The sequence below is a fragment of the Diplotaxodon limnothrissa genome, linkage group LG1 (genome assembly GCF_057381915.1).
Source record: "Diplotaxodon limnothrissa isolate DT_005_m linkage group LG1, D_limnothrissa_male_GT1.1, whole genome shotgun sequence".
NCBI classification, from domain to species: Eukaryota; Metazoa; Chordata; class Actinopteri; order Cichliformes; family Cichlidae; genus Diplotaxodon; species Diplotaxodon limnothrissa.
Genome location: NC_140596.1, coordinates 35290087 through 35300854, shown reverse-complemented (window position 1 = coordinate 35300854; position 10768 = coordinate 35290087).

The following is a 10768-nucleotide window of genomic DNA, read 5'->3' as shown; positions in this document are numbered from 1 at the left end:
AATGCAGGTAAGGTGAACTAGCAAACATCATCATAGCTACATGCGGCTGTCTTCTTGTTTGATGGCAGATACTCCCTTCACCCTGGCCAAAAAGGCTAAAATGACCAAAGAAAAAGAGGGAAACGGCTAAACATGAGAGGTTTTTGGATAAAGTTTGTGTTTTTTCCATTGTTTAAGCACTGCTTCCAGCCAAGAGTGATCCCATATATGCCCTATAGCTGCAGAAAAGGCTAACATTGTTATCTTTTTACAAAAACCAGCTGAACATGAGAGGTTTTTGGACCAATTTTGTGTTCTCCATTCTTTAAGCACCGGTTTGAGCACCGTTTGAGCACCGGCACCATTTCAAAAGTACCGATTTGGCACCGGTATCGGATAAAACCTAAACGATACCCATCCCTACTTACGAGTTTAATTTGTCAGCAACTTTCTGCCAGCCCTCTCTCCTTGCTTTTGCAGCCTTTGCAGTGTTCCCTTGCGTTTTAATGAAACTCTGAAACTCCTGAAATCCCTCAATCAAGAGTTCTTGCTCTGCTGCTGAAAAATACCGAGCGCGGTCCTTCGACATTTTCGCCGACCAGTCAAAGGGTTGCCCATCAATGTTTCTACTATCGATGCGTAGCCCCTGTTAAGCCACCCAGTGATCTCACATTACTTCATCCAGCTATACTAATCGTCAACAACACGTGTGTTCGAAGAACCGGAATAGCGAGCTCAAAGTTAGCGCGATGATTTGATCTTGGATGTGTCATTTGATCTTGGATGTGTCATTTGATCTTGGATGTAGTAAGCGAGGTACGAAGAACGGACCCCAGTTAAAAGTAACATAACCATAAACAATAAAACAAGAACATCTAAACAGTAGCACATGTGCCAAGGCATGATGGGAGAAAACTAGCTGGAATTTATATCCAAAAACATCTAAACCTCTAAAGTTTCACACAAAATGATGGCTAATTTGAGGTATTACATTAGCAAATGTTACAAATGTTTGAGCTTTAATTAGCAACTACCTGCAAATGCTGTGTTTCATGTAATTACTGCTTTGACTTAATTAATTTACATGCTTTAGAAACTTATAAACGAAAGTAGCTCAGTCTGGTTACCAGGCAACTGGAAACAGATTAAGTTACCAACATAAAAAGTAAAGTGTCTCATCCAGTACACAGTCTTAAAGCGGAGTACAAAAATATGGCAATACTATATTTAGGCAAAGATTACGTCAGGAACTTGAACATGGAGCTAGCTAAACATGCAACTTTGTCCAAGTTGACTAAGCTTAAGCTTTTATGATTTAGATATGACCCACATATATAGCCTAAAACTTTTCATTTATACTATAATATGTGTGTGCTTACTGTGTATCTATACAATATATAGAGCTATTATTACACCATTTCTTAATGTAAGATTGTTATTCCCTTGTAACTACCTACATGCTTACGAAGCTAGCACTAAACTTGTAAGCCAGAAAACCATGTAAATTGAGCAGAGTTATCCTATCTTTTAGATTGAAATGTAATGCTTCTTGTGTATAATGCTAATCACAGGGAGAGGGTAAAGAAAGAAAGCTGATTAAGGCACTGATTAACAATAGCATTAGCTTGAATAATAAGTGTTTTTTTTTCTGCTGTCCACCTGTTAAGTGTTATATCCAGACTCATTTTGGTTCTGATTTGGTCTCCAAAATCACTAGTTTAGATTTGTAGAAAAAGAGATGCTTTGGGCTAAACTACACTCATTCAGACAATACTTGCTATGTGCAAGAAAATTCTGGTAAAAATCCCTGAAAGATAAGTTTTCCCACGTACACAATGACTCCTGAGTCTTAAACCTGGCTCGCTTCTGTACTAAAAATAATTTTACAAACTTCAGGATGTATTAAAGTACTTGAAAAAAGTATCACAAATACATGACATATCCACAAAATATTTCTGGTAACTATTGCAAGTTGAAGCAGACGATGCATTTAACCAGAATTGTATTGTGAATGTCACAGAGGCATAGCTGGACTGGTCATTGGGTATACCGGGCAAATGCCCGGTAGGCCGATGTGATTTTTTGTTTTTATCGGCCAATGGTTTGTTTTTTTGTTTGTTTGTTGTTTTGTTTTTTCTTGTAACAGCATAAACAATGAAAGGTGGTGGATTGGCCAGATGCTGGCCGATGTGTAAAAATCGAGGCCAGCAGGTGGATGAGGGAAAGGGGAGGCAGTAGGAGGAGAGACCCGAGGCGGCCGCTGGTCCGAGTGTCAGGTGAACTGAACTTCAGGTAAGAAGTTATGACCTGCAGTCTATCTGGGTCAGATATAAACCAAGTTTAGGTGGAGTTTATTTTCGTTGTGCTGACTTTTTACAGTCAGTTACAATAACTCGTACTGCCTACTAGCTAGCATGATGGAGTTTCTATACAGCTGGGTGGGTGCTATGATGTTACTGATAGTGAACTTTATTTTATTCCTGAGGTTAGTTAGTAGAGTTGCCAACCGTCCCGTAAGAAAAGGAATCGTCCCGTATTCAGAGAAAATATTACGCGTTTCATATTTTGTCCAGGACTTCAGCTAGAATGGAAAAAGACACAAAGCTGGAGTTATTCTGTCTTCACGCTTCGCAGCTCTCCCCCTCCCTCTGCTGTTGCTGCTTCAATCATGAAACTGATCAATGATCAGCTGATCGGCTTTTCTCTCACACACCAGCAGATGTCGCGCTAAACAACAGCAGCATGTTTAAGCTTGATCAGCTGTTGTTAGAATTTATTTAATATTAATTTCTAGTATCAGCTGATGTTTGCTTGAGCCACAGCTGTAAAAGCTGCTGGTCATGATATCGGTTCGGATATGTGGTGAGAGGGAAACATGAAGATGAAACCAGGAGATGTCCTTACTGAATCATCAGAGCTGAACAGGTGATGGAGAAACAGGTTTACCTTTTAGGTGACATGAATGAGTTGAAGGGAAGTTATGAACTGTGCATGAAGTTTGTTTTCATTCAAAGGCTTTATGGCTTTAATACCTGGTGGGCCGGTTTCTAGTCAAAATGCCCGGGCCCATTTTATGTCCCAGCACAATGGTACTTTCAAATGTCATCCTCCATACACTGTAATTATTTTTGTTTACTGTGCAGAGGTTAACTTGTAAATAGAAAAATGATGCAACCAACTCATTTTACACCAGAAGTAGCTTTTCTTTTCTCTTTGTACTGCTTCTGTTACTCATGGCACCATATGTGTAATCTTCTCAATGATCACATTTTCTAATGTGTAGCCCTGCAGGTATGATAACCCAAGCTAGATTTACTCTGCTAAATGATAAATTGCTTCGCTAATATTTAGATACACCTGATTAAATTAGAGCATAATGGAAAAGAAACTGCAAAATAGATCTGATAAGTCTTAACATAAAAAAAAGCATTGTTGCTCTTAAAATATAATTAATTTGACAGCATGGTTGGAATAGTATCTTTTTAAACTGCTCCCAACTGATATTTCAACTGATATTTAAGTTTATCACACTTTGTGTCAAATTTAATATGGATTCTCCTCATTTTATTCTAATTAATCTACCCACTATACTACAAAACTATGAAAAAAACGCAAGGCGGAGAAATAGCCAGGCCCTTCGGGAAGGTGCTGTGACACTTTTGCTGCTGTTTATTCTCTAGAACCTTGAGGCTGATTATGGGGTGAGGCCACAGATGATAGGAAGATAAGGAAGGGTAGACGGGTTAGCGTGCTTCATTAGGCTGGAGTGAACGGTGCTCTTATGGGACTGGAAAAAAAGACATGCTTTTGTGTATTTTATAGTTTATCCTTAGAATTCATTCAGGCGGTACATCAGAGTACACCCAAATCTGGAAAAACACCAGTCTTCAAATGATTATACTTTTGGCACACACACACACACACACACACACACACACACACACACACACACACACACACACACACACACACACACACACACACACACGTGTCATTCATTAGTATTCATTGAAGTATTCATTGAAAATATAATTTCTCAATCTTAATTTCTTCGACTCTTACTCATAGCAGGACTTTTATGGGAGTTGTGGATTTGTTATTGTAGAGCAAAGTGTGCAAATTGAAAAGAAAAAAAAAAACCCCATTTGATTCTAAAAAAAACCACACACAAAAAAAAACAAAAAACAAAATGTGGCAAAGTTGAAAGGGTCTGAAAACTTTACAAACACACTCTTAACAGCTTCATAAAACACCTTGATGAAGGCCTTGTGCTGAAATGTTCTGGCTGAACAAAGTGCAGACACTTCCATTAAGTAGGACACTTACATGCCTGTTTTTCTTATTACTTGGGGGACAAGTCCTGTTGTAATGAACATACAGTCATTTTATATGTTTCACGGCAGCCTGAAGCAGTGCAGGACTTTAAAGCCACCAATAAACTGATACTCTTTACAGCAGTTATTTTGACACATCAATGGAGAGTAAATACAGGTGTGATTAGTAACATTTGTAGCATTAACATTTAATTATGGCCTGTTCCACTTAAATAGGCCCATTCCCAGGTTCATGCTTATTTGTGGGAGGGGCACCTCAAAACAAATGGAAGCAGTTTTTAATTTTATTACTTACATCTGTGGTTGCCCTGCAATTGCAAAATAGTTTGTGCCAACCTGGTTGCCATTAAAAAGGGCCTATTATCTTGGGCTTTAAGTTATTATATAGTGAAAAAGGGCATATTTACAATGTCTGCATGTAATAAATTTTTTAGTGTATCAAATAATAATGTGACAAGTTGAGAATTTGTGGTAGCGATAACATATAGAGAACTATCAGTCAAAATTAGAGGTATGTTTAGCCCGAATGAACTTTACAGTAGGGCTGCTTGATTATGGCAAAAATAATAACCATGATTATTTTCACTGAAATTGAGATCTTGATTATTTGACGATATTTATTTAACGATAACAATGTATTGAATAATGGCTTTAAAGATTGTCAAAAAAATAATATAAAATAGTGTGGAAATACTGATAACAGTGCAAATGTTTGCAATATAAAAAATAAATGAAAAATGTAAACATCTATGTTTAGTGAACTTCAAAATACTGCATAATACAGGGAGTGCAGAATTATTAGGCAAATGAGTATTTTGTCCACATCATCCTCTTCATGCATGTTGTCTTACTCCAAGCTGTATAGGCTCGAAAGCCTACTACCAATTAAGCATATTAGGCGATGCGCATCTCTGTAATGAGAAGGGGTGTGGTCTAATGACATCAACACCCTATATCAGGTGTGCATAATTATTAGGCAACGTCCTTTCCTTTGGCAAAATGGATCAAAAGAAGGACTTGACAGGCTCAGAAAAGTCAAAAATAGTGAGATATCTTGCAGAGGGATGCAGCAGTCTCAAAATTGCAAAGCTTCTGAAGCGTGATCATCGAACAATCAAGCGTTTCATTCAAAATAGTCAACAGGGTCGCAAGAAGCGTGTGGAAAAACCAAGGCGCAAAATAACTGCCCATGAACTGAGAAAAGTCAAGCGTGCAGCTGCCAAGATGCCACTTGCCACCAGTTTGGCCATATTTCAGAGCTGCAACATCACTGGAGTGCCCAAAAGCACAAGGTGTGCAATACTCAGAGACATGGCCAGGGTAAGAAAGGCTGAAAGACGACCACCACTGAACAAGACACACAAGCTGAAACGTCAAGACTGGGCCAAGAAATATCTCAAGACTGATTTTCCTAAGGTTTTATGGACTGATGAAATGAGAGTGAGTCTTGATGGGCCAGATGGATGGGCCCGTGGCTGGATTGGTAAAGGACAGAGAGCTCCAGTCCGACTCAGACGCCAGCAAGGTGGAGGCGGAGTACTGGTTTGGGCTGGTATCATCAAAGATGAGCTTGTGGGGCCTTTTCGGGTTGAGGATGGAGTCAAGCTCAACTCCCAGTCCTACTGCCAGTTTCTGGAAGACACCTTCTTCAAGCAGTGGTACAGGAAGAAGTCTGCATCCTTCAAGAAAAACATGATTTTCATGCAGGACAATGCTCCATCACACGCGTCCAAGTACTCCACAGCGTGGCTGGCAAGAAAGGGTATAAAAGAAGAAAAACTAATGACATGGCCACCTTGTTCACCTGATCTGAACCCCATTGAGAACCTGTGGTCCATCATCAAATGTGAGATTTACAAGGAGGGAAAACAGTACACCTCTCTGAACAGTGTCTGGGAGGCTGTGGTTGCTGCTGCACGCAATGTTGATGGTGAACAGATCAAAACACTGACAGAATCCATGGATGGCAGGCTTTTGAGTGTCCTTGCAAAGAAAGGTGGCTATATTGGTCGCTGATTTGTTTTTGTTTTGTTTTTGAATGTCAGAAATGTATATTTGTGAATGTGGAGATGTTATATTGGTTTCACTGGTGAAAATAAATGATTGAAATGGGTATATATTTGTTTTTTGTTAAGTTGCCTAATAATTATGCACAGTAATAGTCACCTGCACACACAGATATCCCCCTAAAATAGCTAAAACTAAAAACAAACTAAAAACTACTTCCAAAAACATTCAGCTTTGATATTAATGAGTTTTTGGGTTCATTGAGAACATGGTTGTTGTTCAATAATAAAATTATTCCTCAAAAATACAACTTGCCTAATAATTCTGCACTCCCTGTATTTATGCATACAAATAACCAAACATCAAGGCAAGCTGTGTAGCCACACAATGCACAATTGCATCAAACTGACATTGAGGTATGTCAACTAAAGTTGCTGCCTGAACAAAAATAAAATGAAACACTGAAAGTAATAACTTTTATAAGAAATAAATAAAAACTAGTAGGCCCAAGTCCCATACAATCTCAAAATGGCTCAACAAAACATGGTTCCTGCAACCTCTCAAAGGTTTTTAGCCAAAAACACCAGCCTATTGATATGATCAGGCTTCAGGGATGCACGCAGGCAGTTAACAACATTTCCACCAGTGCTGAAGGCCCTTTCTGATGAGGCACTTGTGGCTGGGATGCAAAGATATTTCTTTGCCAGGATGGAGAGTCGTGGGAAGTCGTGCATCATATTCAGTAGGAATTAGGCCTACTCACCTATGGCCAAATGTAATCTGTGCCCAAAGCACTGGAGCCTCATCCAGCCATTCAGTTGTGCAGCCAGCATGACATTTGCAGCATTGTCTGTGGTTATACAGACGAGTTTACTCTCCTCCAGATCCCACGTATCCAGTGCTTGTTTCAGACCTGCAGCTATGTTTTGCCCTGTGTGGTCTTCTGGGAAAAATGATGTCTGGAGACATTTCGTTCTCATGTTGAAATCCATGTTAATGAAATGTAGCGTGAGGCTCAAATATGGCTCCATGGTGCGGCTTGACCACAAGTCCGTTGTGATGGCAAAATATCGGGCTGTAGCCACTTCCTTTGCGACACCATCATGACACTCATCATATAAAGCGGGAATCGCCACTCGACTAAAATAGTGACGAGATGGCAAGTTATACCGTTTGTTGTCCAAAGTGTTGATTAGTTTCTTAAAGCCGGGGTTGTTCACTGTGTTAATTGAGTCTTTGGCGAGGAAAAACGTTACCGCGTTATCTCTTTGCGTCTTTGGGAGCTGGTGGGATATTTAATCGCGTTGTGCAGGGTAGCGTGAATGGAGGTCTGTGAGGATGAAGAAGGTGTTGTCGAGGGTTTTTCTCTTTCTCTTTGTGAACGGTCTTCAAATGATTGAAAAAATTTGTAGTGTTGCTCTGTGGTGCAGCTACGACACCGTAGCAAAGTTTACACACTATGTCTACTTGATCCACGTCTGACTCCGCGAACCCATAATGTTTCCACACCACTGAAGTCGTTTTACGTCTCTTTTCAACCAATGGCATTCTTTCTTCAGCAGCCATTATCCTCTCCTCTCCAAATAACTTCTGCTTAGCTTTCCGAGCTTCCCTCGGGTCCTCTTAATTGTTGTGACGTGTGTTCAAAACGCAGAGAGGTGCGCTCGATTTGCCACACGGAGCAGCGCGAGAGCAAAGCATGAGGGAGGTGCTAATAATTGGCTCAGTCACTTTTAATGATCGTTGAAAGCCCAGATCGTAAAAGTGATTAAAATTCCATTAATTGAGCCGCCCTACTTTACAGTCAGTTTCAGCTAATTGTTTAGTTGTCTGGTTTATTAATCAATCATTCTGGTTCAATATTCTGGTTCTCACAACAATATTTTCATCAGCTGTTTTGAGCTAAAAGCTGTAATAACCAAAATTAACAGTACTGCCCTTTCTAGCTCCAAAGCAGACTCGCCAAGTTAGCAAGTTGTCGAGGAACGCATTTAACAGTGCAAAATTTGGGTATCTTAAAAGATGATTTGATGCATAAATGAAAATATTAACTATAAATTAAGTTAAAAATATTGCACTGACAGAAACATGCCTCCACATTAAAGCTAATCTTAATCTGTAATTGCTGTGTGTGTAAATAACTATGTTTTGGCATATCATTCTTAAAAAGCAATGTTAGTGTTACAGCATGTTATTGCCTCCCAGTTTCCAAAAACAGTTATAAATATTCCATCTGAGATAGGGCTGGGCCATATCATACCGTTCATGGTAATACCGGTATAATGTTGGGCAATGATAAGAAAATGAAATATTGCGATAGAATATGGGTAAAACGCGCATGCGCAGTTCCTTTGTTTTCATACACACAGATGGAGAATGAGAAGGTCGAAAGCAGATCGTTGAATGAAACAGATGAACCAGAACTGGTTTGTAAGAAATGCTACAACTTCAGTGGTGTGGAACTGGTTTGGCATTTGTCCGTCAGATACACAACAAAGCACTATTTTTGGTAGAGCATGCTAGCGGGCCGTCGTTATTACCGTGTTTTTTGGAAAATACGGCACACTTAAAATCAATCCTTTGATTTTTCTGAAAATCGATAGTGCCCCTTATAATCCCGTGTGCCTTATGTATGAATTCTGGTTGTGTTTACTGACCTCGAAACAATTTTATGTGGTACACGGCGCTCGAAAATCTGTCAAATGTTTATGTATGACTATGACAAGCTATGAAGCCGCACCGCTTGATGGATTGTCGGAGCATTACGGCTATCGTAGACAAGAGCCTCGCGGAGTGATACGTACTGTGCTTAAACATAATATTACCGTATTGTGTGTATAATCTCTTTTTAAGTTTTGTGGATATTATACATGGTTATGCTGAGGATGTGTCGGCCAATTTCCACTGGAAATGGCTTTTGGTTAAACTGTCAGCAAGGAATTTGCATTTGCACTGTAAAATTTTTATATAACTTTAATGCACATAAAAAACAGCTGCTTGTTTAAGTGAAAATACATTGATGTTTGGGTTTGTTTTTGCACTAATAAAGTTGTGGAGTTGTAAAGTATTTTGTCTAGTGTCAATTATATCGTCAGTTATCATTATCGCAAATTTTCAAATGTATATCGTGATAAATATTTTTGGTCATATCGCCCTGCTCTAATATGAGATGTAATATTTATCAAGATTTAAATATAAAATTTGCACTTTCATCAATTTCATTCGAGGAACTGAACTATGTGGAACTGCGAGTGAACCTGCAGTTCCACAAATGTTTGATCTCAGTGCAGACATGAACTCTTAAGTTAAACAGAGGGTGTGCTCAAAAGCTGCCACATGTGTACAATTATTGGACTGCACTCTGCATTCTCTTGGAGAGGTGGCTAATAACCTGGAAAGGTCTTGGGTTTGTCCTTTATAGCGTGTGCTTGTCTTTTCAAAGATTTACCAATTTTAAGACCCTAACCTAACCACAGGAAATTACAAGTACACTGCCATGTGAACAAGCAATAGACATTCCCATTTCCTGCTGCTGAAATTTCATGTCGCTCACTTTTCACTTGATTCTGAGTTTTTTTCCTTACCACTGTAGCATCCTACTGATGACTGCTTGTCGGCTCTTTCTGATGCTTCCGACAATAGCACTCAACTACTGCGAGATTAACGTTCGTGCTTTAACTGAAATGTGAATTCAATGATGAAATTCGTGAAACGATAATTCATTTGTCATTACTCAATATGACAGCTTTGAGAATAGAGAACTGTGCAGACATTGGCCTGTAAAGACTAAAATGCATAACAAAAGCTGTATTAAATTGTGTTTTGATGGATGGAAAATAGCGTTCCGAACAATTGCCGGGAACCAGTACAATATTTCAAAATACTCCAAAGCCCTTTTTCCATCATCTATATTTTGTTAAATCCTGAGCTGCTTAAAGTGACCTAAAGAAAGCAGAGCAGAGCTAAAAATATGTGTTTGCTACCAATCCATACGACCGCAGAGACAAAACATCTGAGGTGTGCCACGGTGTGTAATACAGCTCTTCAACAAACTGCACCTGCTCAGCTGACAAGAGGATATTAAATCTCCAATAGTCTCCTTTAGTAACGAGAACAGAGAGAGCAGATGTGCCCATCTTGGCATGCCGAGTTTGAGCTGTTACAGAGGTCAAAGCTACTCTTCACATTGTTGATGTCTTGTGAACTGTGTGCTGTGCAGAGATACAGAAAGTCTACTGAGACTAGTGCTAGTCCACGACCAAAATACCGTAATACATCACATTCTTCCTTCATAACTAATACGTCAGAATTTTCCAGCAACATTCTGAAAATTGAAGAAGTTATGCTCAATGCAAATGCAGATTAAAAGATTCCTCCACCAAGCAAAACCAAATTATGTTGACCAAATTATTGAAGGTGCTTGTCCAACTTAAAATTGGCTGGCAGAG